The sequence below is a fragment of the Orycteropus afer genome, unplaced genomic scaffold, assembly GCF_000298275.1.
Source record: "Orycteropus afer afer isolate SDZICR_OR568_19922 unplaced genomic scaffold, OryAfe1.0 scaffold00069, whole genome shotgun sequence".
Lineage (NCBI taxonomy): Eukaryota > Metazoa > Chordata > Mammalia > Tubulidentata > Orycteropodidae > Orycteropus > Orycteropus afer.
The window spans coordinates 4,942,459-4,953,431 of record NW_006921656.1 but is presented as its reverse complement, the minus strand read 5'-3'; positions in this window follow the sequence as shown (position 1 = coordinate 4,953,431).

Genomic DNA, 10,973 nt, shown 5'->3' with positions numbered 1-10,973 from the left:
TGACCCTGAGCCCTTCCTCTCATTCTGTAGACACTACAGTAGTTCAGAGCCCCATATCATTACAAAGATGCACTTCAAAGCCTCCGGACCTTGAGTCCCCTTGAGGAACAAGGAAACCTCCTTGAAAAACTATGCATATTGGTTGCATATGTATCAAATGTCCATTTCTAACTCAAGTACTAGCTTGAGTTAGAACTCAAATAGAACTTTTACTATTGACTACAAGTAGTTAACCTTTCCACCATCTATCAGTCAACCTGTCATTCTGTGGTGGCTATGCTGCCAGTATTTCAAACACTAGCTGGGTCGCTTATAGTGAACAGGTCTCAGCAGAGTTTTCAGACTAAGGCTGACTAGGAAGAGAGTCTTGATGATCAACTTCTAAAACTAGGCTCAAGAAAACCTTATGGATAACCACAGAATATTGTCCAACACCGGTCTGGAAAGGAGCCCAGTGGTGTAAATGGTTAAGCTCTTGGCTGCTAACCCAAAGGTTGGAGGTTTGAGCTCTCCTAGGAGCTAAGTGGAGGGAAGATCTAGCAATCTGCTTCCATAATGTTTCCAGTCTAGAAAACCCTATGAGGCAGTTCTACACTGCCATGTGACATTGCTATGAGTCAAAACTGACTCAACAACATCTGTTAAGCAAACAGTGCTGGCAAATGAACCCCTAAGTTTGAAGACACTCAAAATACAAACCCAGTGGTTGCAAAAATTGATTCAACTATATCAATGACCATTAAGATGGTTCATGACTAGACAACACTTTGTTCTCTTATACATGGTGTCACCATGAGTTGGAGTCAACTCAACAGCAGCTAATAATAATATAAGATTGACCAATGGAGCTGAGAATGTATTCCTTAAGGGACCTGACACCTGAACAAGAAGGGGACATTGTCATCAGGTGTGAAGATGAAGTGGAAATGGCTGTTTGGAAGCATCTGAGAATGGATGACTGAAGGGTATGGATGAAAAGCAGTAATAAGGATATTTAAGGAACTCTGAACAATTTCACATTGGACAATCAGACCTGAGGTCCAAGGGTCCAAACATGAAGAGTTTATATTCTATGTTAAATAATTTTGATGCCTAAACTCCCTTCTCTTTCACTGGCAGGATAAGCATTTGGTTGTGGGCAAGAATCGAACCTTAATGATCTTCTTACAATGTGCTCAATGCTTGAGATTTGTGGTCATATGTGTTTCCTAAACATATTGAGAGTAAACTTTATATCCATTTTTCACAGATGAGGAAATTGAGACTTAGGAAGAAAAATTTACTCCAAACCTCATCAGTTAGTAAGTAGTGGAACTGAAATTTATACTGCAGTTGGTCTGCAACTCAAGGTCATGTGGGTCCCTCTGTACAAGACCAGACCTGTGCACACCCCACTTGAATTTTATTGAACTTAGAAGTAAGTAATTGTGTCTTTCATAAATCTCCTCTTGTCTCTGGATACATGGTGAAATGAAGCTTCCACAGCACTAAATAGTCTTCATGAAGGTTGGGATGGGGGTTGATGCTAGTGTGACTGAATGTTCTTTTCTTCCTTTTAGGTGTCTTAGGATTCCCTGGATGGTACAAGTGGTTAAGCACTTGGTTACTAACTGAGGATTTGGTGGTTCAAACCTGCCAAGAGGCACTTCAGAAGGAAGTCCAGGTGATCTGCTTCTGAATGATCAGTCATTGAAAACTCCATGGAGTAGTTAGTTCTACTCTACACACGGGCTCACCATGAGTCAGAGATGATGCCACACCAATGGGTTTGTTTTCATTCTTTGTTCGTTTTGGGGTATCTTCTTCTACATTGGTTAAAGCACTCAGCTTCTAACCAAAGGTCAGTGGTTCAAACCCACAAACTTGCTCAGTGAGAGAAAGACATGGTAGTCTGCGTCCATAAAGATTACAGCCTTGACAACCTGATGGGGCAGTTCTACTCTGTCCTATAGGGTTGCCATGAGTTGTCCTCAACTCCAGAAGTGGGTTTGGTTTAGTTTCTTCTCTGCTGCCCCTTGTGATGATGAAATTTCAGTTTCTCTGTGTTTTCTCTTTTGAGGCTGGCAGGTTTTTTTTTTTTTTTTAACTTGTGATTTGGGTGAAAGTTTACTGAGCAAATTCAATTTCCATACAGCAGTTCACAGACACTTCATCTCATGACATTGACTACAATATATCCCAATGCAACAGCTCCCCTCCCACTTCCTCCCGATATTTTCCTCTTCCCTGTGTTCATCCCTCCATGCACTCATGCCCCCTGAGCTGTCTCCCTGTGCATACACAGACCTTCTATTCTCCTATGATTGTTCCCTCCAAGGAATGTATCTACATCAGGTAAATGTTTGCCTCATATGTCTGTCTTCTGTTTGGCTGGAAACCATAGGTGTGGGTCCAATTCCAGACCTGAAGGGAAGCTAGGAGCCATAGTTTCAGTCGTTCCACCAGGCTCTATCAGACCAGGAAACTTGGTCCCCCCCTTTTTTTTTCCAAATGATTTTGAATTTTGTTCCACATTGTTCTCCCTCTCTATCCAGGATCTCCTACATAGATCCCCCTCTGAGTGGTTGACAGTGATAGCCAGGCACCATCTAGTTCTTCTGGTATCATAGTTATAGAGGCTGAGGATCGTATGGTGTACCAGTTGCTTGGACTAATTGTATCCACAAGTCTTTTGTTTTCCTCATTCTTCTTTGCTCTGGACAAGGAGAGACCCATCGTTGCATCTAGATGGTTGCTTGCAAGCTTTTAAGATCCAAGTCACTACTCACCAAAGTAGGAGGTGGGACAATGTTTCGTGTAGTATGTTATGCCAATTGAGCTTGCTGTCTCCTGCGACTATGGTCCCGAGCCCACAGGTTCAACTACTTGTTCCCTCTGGGTAACTGGCTGTGACCAAGCAGTGACCACAACCTTGTTGCTTGTCAGCTTTACTATACACCTGGGAATTCTTACAGAACATACAAATACACTTGTAGAACAATTGTCTGCCAACCCTATACATGGTCTTGGGTACACTCCCCACTGCACAGACATACCTAATAGTTCAACCTGTTCACCCATCTATCCACCCATATACCCGTGTTTGCCTTCACTGACAACACAGTACTGTATGTGCAGAGGGGTTCATTTTTGTTGTCTGCACCCCCCAGGTACCTCTCTATGTCTTCCTCTTGCTCAATGCCATCATGTTGATCACTTACATTTGGTACATTGCCCTTCTCCTCAACCAAATCCATACTTACCTCTACCTATCTAACAGTGTTCCCTACCCTACCTTCCCACCCCTGGTAACCAACAAAGAAAACTTCCTTCCATATGTAAACTTTTCTTTGACTTTTACAATAATGGACCAATTCAATATTTGTCCTTCTGTGATTGACTTATTTCACTCAGCATAATGTCCTCCAAGTTCATCCACATAATGCGGTGTTTTGCAGATTCTACGTTATTCTTTAGGGTTGCATAGTATTCCATTGTGTGTATGTTACCATAGTTTGGTTATCCATTCCTCAGTTGATGGATATGTAGATTGTTTCCATCTTTTGGCTATTGTAAATAATGCTGCAATGAACATGGGTGTGCAGTGTATATATCTGTTCTTGTCATGGCTCTCACTTCTTTAGGATATATACCTAGTAATGGAATGGCTCGGTCAAGTGGTATTTCTAATTCCAACTTTTTAAGAAATTGTCATACTGCTTTACACAGTGGTGCTACCATTTTACAGTCCTACCAGCAGTGTATGAGAATCCCAATATCTCTGCATCTTTACCAACATTTGTTATTTTCTGTCTTGTTGAACTATACTACTAGTGCTGGGGCAAATTGGTAACTCATTGTTGTTTTGATTTACATCTCTCTAATGGCTAATGATCATGAGCATTTCTTCATATGTTTGTTGGCTGCCTGAATATCCCCATTGGTGAAGTGTCTATTCATGTCTTCTGCCCATTTCTCAATTGTATTATTTGTCTTTTTGTTGTTGAGATGTTGGAGTTTTCTATAAATTCTAGAGATAAGTCCCTTGTCAGATGTGTCATTGACAAATATTTTTTCCCAATCTGTAGGTTCTCTTTTGACTCTTTTGGAGAAGTCTTTGGAAGCACATAAAAATTTAATTTTTAGAAGATCCCATTCATCTAGTTTATCTTCTGCTATTTGTGCATTTTGGGTTATGCTTCATAGTCTATTTATGTCACATATTAGGGCCTTTAAATTTGCCCCTAGTTTTTGCTTGAGGAACTTTATAGATTTAGGTTTCACATTTAAGTCTTTGATCTATCTGGAGTTAGTTTTGGTGAGTGGTGTGAGGTACAGATGTTGTTTCCTTTTTTTGCAAATGGATACCCAGCTTTGCCAGCACCATTTATTAAACATTTTCATCCCCATTTAATGGATTTTGTTCCTTTGTCAAAGATCGAGGCTGGCAGTTTTTAAGAGCTTAGAGGGAATTAGGCAGGACAGATCCCTCACTTGTCATTAGTTGGGGTACTCCTCTGGGGGCCCCCATGTGGTAGAGGGCCCCTCTCCCCTCGGGTAAGGTGTCTATGGGTCCCTCCATTCTAAAACACCTTCTAGAACTTCTTCTAAAACACCTTCTAGAAACCTGGGTCCCTGAAATTCCTGAAGTACCTTATGCTAACGTCCAGGCCCATGTGGGAACCTTTCTAAAATGTCCCCTCTGAAAGGCAGACAACCTTGCAGGTGTGTGTGCTGCTCAACTTGAGGGGGAGCGGAAGCGTGCTTGCTTCTAGGATCTGGATGCTGTGGATGGAGCTGGGCTATAATGGCCTGTCCACATATGTGTCCACAAAAGGTGGAACTAGGTATGGTAGAGAGGGGAGATGAGGCTCTCGGGGCTGAGACCTCTAATTGTTCTTTTGCCCCTGGCCCTGTGGATATTAGGGGTAAGCCTGAGGCTATAGCTTTGCTTATAGAAGAGAAGAAGAAATCAGAAGTCAGAAAAGTTATATGGAATAAGGCCCCATGTATTAGTAATGGGCACACACCAGTATGTTATTAATGGAAGTCCTTAGATGGCACAAATGATTAATTCATTTGGCTGCATACTGAAAGTTTGGAGGGTTAAGTCCACCAAAAGGCATCTTGGATGAAAGGCCTGGTGATCTCCTGAAAAATCAGCCCCTGAAGCCCCATGGAGCCCAGTTCCACTCTGACACACGTGGGGTCGCCTTGAGTTGCAATCAGCTCCATGCAATAGTCTTTTTGGGCTGTTTCCTTTATGCTAGTAATAATAATAGCTCTGGTAGCATAGTGCATAAGGCATGTGACTGCTAACCAGAAGGCTGGCCGTTCAAACCCACCACCTACTCCTTGGAAAGATGTTCGGGTAATCTACTTCCATAGTGATACTGCCTCTGAAACCCAAGGAGGGGTCGCTATGAGTGGGTCCAACTCGACGGCACGTAACAACAACAACAACATTACTTATGTAACCTTTGCTGTGGGCCAGACTCTGTTTTAAGCACATTACCTATGTTAACACATTTAATCCTTGCAGCAAGTAACAATCTCATAGACTGGGATGTGAGTAAAATCCTTTGTGTTGTGCTAAGCACAGAATGACTCCACAGTCCTAGGACTTTCTGAAATAAGGAGCTATGGTGGTGCAGTGGATAAGACTTTCTGAATTAGGAACTGTTGCATTCCCCACCGTACAGATGAAGCAACCGAGGCAGAACTGTAAAGTAACTTGCCCTAGGACAGCCAGTAGGACTTTTTCCTAGGAGTCTGCCTCCGCATCTGTGCCCCCGTTGCCAGATGTGGATGTGTGGTAGATCTTGCCAGGAATAAGTGTGGCTTCTCTCTTTTTCTGTATTCTATTTCCAGGGCCCCTGGCCTTAGGTGTCAAGACCTAGAGGTGGAGAGCCAAGGGGACTCAGCACTCATCACTTTTGCTGTCTACAATCGATATGCCATCCACCACCAGGGGAACCCCTGTACCTGTACCTCCCCGAGCTTAAAAACTGTCGTGGCTGTGCTCTTTTCAAGCACTATCTACAGGAATCAAACGACAACAGCAACTTGACAGGTTAGATAGGAAGCAGAGGGGTCAGTGGGTCTATGTTCATGGGGGAGGAACAATCTGCAAAAGGAGAATGACAATGGTTGCACTTCGTGACGAATGTAATCAATGGGACTGAATTGTGTGTGGAAACTGTAGAACGGGTGTATGTTCTTCTGTGTATATTTTCAAAAACAAATAAATAAATTATTTGAAAACAAACAAACAAACAAACAAACAACCCTCTGTGGCTTCCTACTTCTCCCAGGTAGGTTGATTCCCAAATGACTTGCAAGACCTTTCAATGTTTAGTAAGCTATTTAATTTCTGCAACTCTGGCCCGATTCTCACCAGCTTCCATTTTCCACTTATCTTCTTCTACTTTAATGTCCTCATGTTGTTGTTATTGTTAGGTGCTGTCAAGTTGGTTCTAACTCATAGCAACCCTACATGCAACAGAATGAAACACCACCAGGTCCTGAACCATCCCTACAACTGTTGCTGTGTTTCAGGCCATCATTGTAGCCACTGCATCAATCCATCTCATTGAGTGTCTTCCTCTTTTACGCTGACCCTCTAGTTTACCAACCATGATATCCTTCCCCGGGAACTGGTCCCTCCTGCTAACAAGTCCAAAGTACATGAGATGAAGTCTTATCATCCTCATTTCTAAAGAGCATTCTGACTGTATTTCTTCCATGACAGATTTGTTTGTTCTTCTGGCAGTCCATGGTATGTTCAATATTCTTCACCAATGACATAATTCACATCTTCATAGGTTTCATCATCTCCTTTCCCTCTTGGTATTTGCACTCAGGGTTCCCTCTGCCTGGATCTGTCCCTTTTCCTGTACTTCCTACCTCTGCTGCTGGTTCAGTTTCTCTTATTCTTCAACTCTCAGCATCAAGCCACTTCGTCCAAGAAACCTACATTGACCAATACCCTGCTTGTACCAGATGTTCATTATTGCCCTACACTGTTCCTCGTTGTAGGGCTTCTCAGAGTTCATTGCCTTGCCTGTGTATTGTCTGGGTTCCCCATGAAATTATAAACTTCTTGAGGGTAACACTACAACTTGATTTTCCACTGAGCCCTTCAGAGTCTAGCATAGGGCCTATAGGCAATTCACAGTTGAATAAAAAACTAGAGGCCCTCAATGTTTACTACATAAATTAGATAAAATCTCAACAGTTTCCAAATCAATAACTATAATTTTAGTAATGATTAGTATTGTGTTTTCTTTTTCTATTGCTCTTGCCAATTTTCAGTGGTGGGGATGATGGTGAAAATAAGACACAAAATCTGTAAGAAAATGGACTGGATGATTTCAACATTGAAATATACAAACTATAGAATTAAAAGAAAGTCAGGATTAGACTTAACCAATTCCAGGGAGTATGATACTTGTTTTTATTTTTTCAGAAACTATTTGCCTACCATCATATTTTCCTGCCTTTCCCTCCCCTCTTCTGCTCAAGTTTAACAGATACATACAGCTCACATCCAATTTTAGGTAATAGAACAAGAACTTTGGAGTCCCCATTGTTGTTGTTATGTGCCATCAAGTCATCTCCATCTCATAGTGACACTTCCTTGGGTTTCTGAGGTGGTATCTCTACAGAAGTAGATTGCCCAGTCTTCCTCCTGAGAAGTGGGTGGTGGGTTTGAACCACCAACCTTTTGGTTAGCAGTCAAGTGCCTTAGCCACTACGTTACCAGAGCTCCCTGGGTAATGTAAATGGTTAACACATTTGCCTGGTAATCAAAAGGTTCAAAGTTTCATTCCACAGAGACCGTGGAAGAAAAGCCTGGTGACCTGCTTTTGAAAAATCAGGCATTGAAAACCCTATGAAGCACAGTTCTACAAGAACGTCAATATATTTTCTTTCAAAAACAAAATGTAAAAGAAAAGTAAGTTTATTATATTTCATTGACTTCTCACTACCATTGAGTTGGTCCTGACTCATAGCGACCCCTCCTTGGGTTTCTGAGGTGCTATCTCTACAAAAGTAGATAGCCCAGTCTTCCTTCCGAGGAGTGGATGAGGGGGTTTGAACCGCCACTCTTCTGGTTAGCAGTCAAGTGCCTTAGGTACTATGTCACTAGAGTTCCTGAAGCTACATATCCATGAGACATTATCAAAACACACTCCCTCCTCCAAAAGTAGAGAAAAATGCACAATCCAGGTTAGATTGAATATGACTAGAACCCACACTAGGTGAGACTTTAAGAACCAAACCCAAATCCACTGCTACTGAGTCAATTCCAACTCATAGCAACCCTATATGACTTTTAGAAAAAACCCTTAAAAGACTCCAAGATATGTATAAAGAGAGTGGAGTGATATCACATACAATACTAAAGAAAACAGAGATGGAAACAGTGCCAATAACTTAAAAGTGTTTCTAAATATTTGCATTTGTTTGGAGCTTCCTAAAGAAGTCACTGATTTAAGGATGAGCAGATGAAAGGGCACTTTTAATAACAATGCAAGACTGCCACCAAGACAAGCAATCGGGAAGACAGCTGCCTCCATTCTGAAAAGCATGCTGAGTGAACTTGCTTGCTTTCAAGACATAGAAGGAAATTCTTGCTGCAAAACAAAGAAACAAACAACAACAAAACAGCCCAGGAAGAAAGCAGGAAGGTCAAGTTCTAAGGAGCAGTGAGGAGAGAGAGAGGAAGTTTAATAAGCCCTTCTATAATAGGGGTAGGCAATCCTACTTCCGTAGTGATACTGCCTCGGAAACCCAAGGAGGGGTTGCTTCGAGTCAGGGCTGACTCGATGGCACATAACAACAACAACAATAATAGGGGTGCCACAAAATATCAGAATCCTGGGAGCTACCATCAACCCAAAGCTGTATGTGTGAGTTACCTAGCTCTCATTCTCCTATAAAATTTTATATGACATTTTAAAGCTTTAAAAATTACATTCGGGCATACACTAAAAAGGCTATATTGCTGTTATCTCTCCATTTGCTGTATACAGTGTGCTATGAGAGTTATCATGGAGAATAACAAAAATGAACAGCGACACAATGGGAACGGGAAGGTGCAGTAATACAGGGATAGAACCCCAGACCTAAGTCAGGATGGTAAGACAAGTTAGCCATCTGCAAATGGGGTGGCTTGGCTGAATGACCTTTTATGGCATTGTTCCGATTTACCTACTCATTAAATAATTGCTTACTGGACCACATAATATTCTAGGCATTGATATACCGTCCAGATTCTAGTGGCAGGGAGAAGATAAACAACCAATCTAAAAACAAGTAAACAGAATGATTTAACATGGAAATTTATGTTTAGAATAAAAAAAAGATGGTCTTGTGGTGCAAAGTCATTGCTTGTACAGGGAGAGGGTAGAGTTGGTAGGAAAAATCTCAGTTAGGAGGTAGGTGATATTTGAGCAATACACAAATGATGGCAAGGATACAGCCATATTCAAAGGTTGAGGAAGAGTATTGGAGCTAGATGAGTCACTATGTGAAATGACTATGAGATGAGAAAGAGCATCATGTTTAAGAAAGAGCAAAGAGGCGAGAGCTGTGTACACTGAACAGAGAAGAAAGAGGTGGGAAGTAAGTCTGGCAAGATGCAAAAGGCCATACTCTGTCAGGTCTTCTTTGCCAGGGTAAGTGAAATGGATTTATGTTTCTCAGAAGGGAAAGAAGGTGCCTTGGTGGTACAGTGGTGATTTGACCAAAAGTTTGGTGGTTTGAACCCACTAGCCTCTCCATGGGAAAAAGATGTGCCAGCCTGCTCCCACAAAGAATAGCCTTGGGCATATTGCATTGGGCAGATCTGTTGCAGAAGACCTCTTTAAAGTGATAAACAGCAAAGATGTCACTTTGAAGACTACAGGGTGTCTGACCCAAACTCTTGTCTTTTCAATAGCTTCATAATCATGTGAAAGCTGGACAATGAATAAGGAAGACTGCAGAAGGACCGATGCACTTGAATTATGGTATTGGTGATGAATATAGACTATGCCATAGACTGCCAGAAGAACAAACAAATCTGTGTGGATGGAAGTAAAGCTGGAATGCTCCTTATAAGTGAAAATGGCCAGACTTCATCTCTCATTATCAGGAGCAACCAGTCCCTGGAGAAAGATATTATGCTTGGTGAAATAGAGGGTCAGTGAAAAATGCAAAGAACCTCAATAAGACAGACTGACACAGTGGCTGCAAAAATAGGCTCAAGCTTAGCAACAGTTGTGACAATAGTGCAGGACTGGGCAGTGTTCCATTCTGTTGCACATTGGGTTCTAGAGTTGAAACTGACTCAATGGTACCTAACAAAAATAACAACATCTTTCCCCAGTGGGTGGGAGCCAGAGACCATACCCAGCAATGCCCACTCATACCTGCTACCCCACTGACTGGACAACTGCCACCACCCACTCTATCACCACTGGACTGACAACAAAGAGCAGCCAACACCACCCAGCCTGCCCTCAGCTGCTCTGCACGATCAGTGATCAAAGAATCATGTTGACCCCTTGCTATCAAATCCACGCAGAGACAGATGGTGAAGACCCCAGTGCTACCAAATTAATGATCAGAGTTACATGCCTGTCCCGTGTGCAAATGTATGAAAATAGAACAAAACAAAAATCAGGGGGAGGCAAACCAACATTCAATCAACAATTAATGCAATAGCACTATAATGTCTTGGAGACAACAGACAACTTCAAATCACATATGGAAAAAAAAAAAAAAAAAAGCAGAACAAGATGACTCAAACAGGCAACCAAAATATGGGGCCAGAAAATCTTTTAGAAGAAGAAATACTGTTGGAATTACATTATAAGGAATTGAAAAGAATTATATTTAAGTACCTTCAATGGATTGAAAGAGAGTTCAAAGAAATTGCCGACAAAATCAAGGACAAAACTTTAGAAGAATTAAATATATGTAATCTACTTCCATAATGATTTACT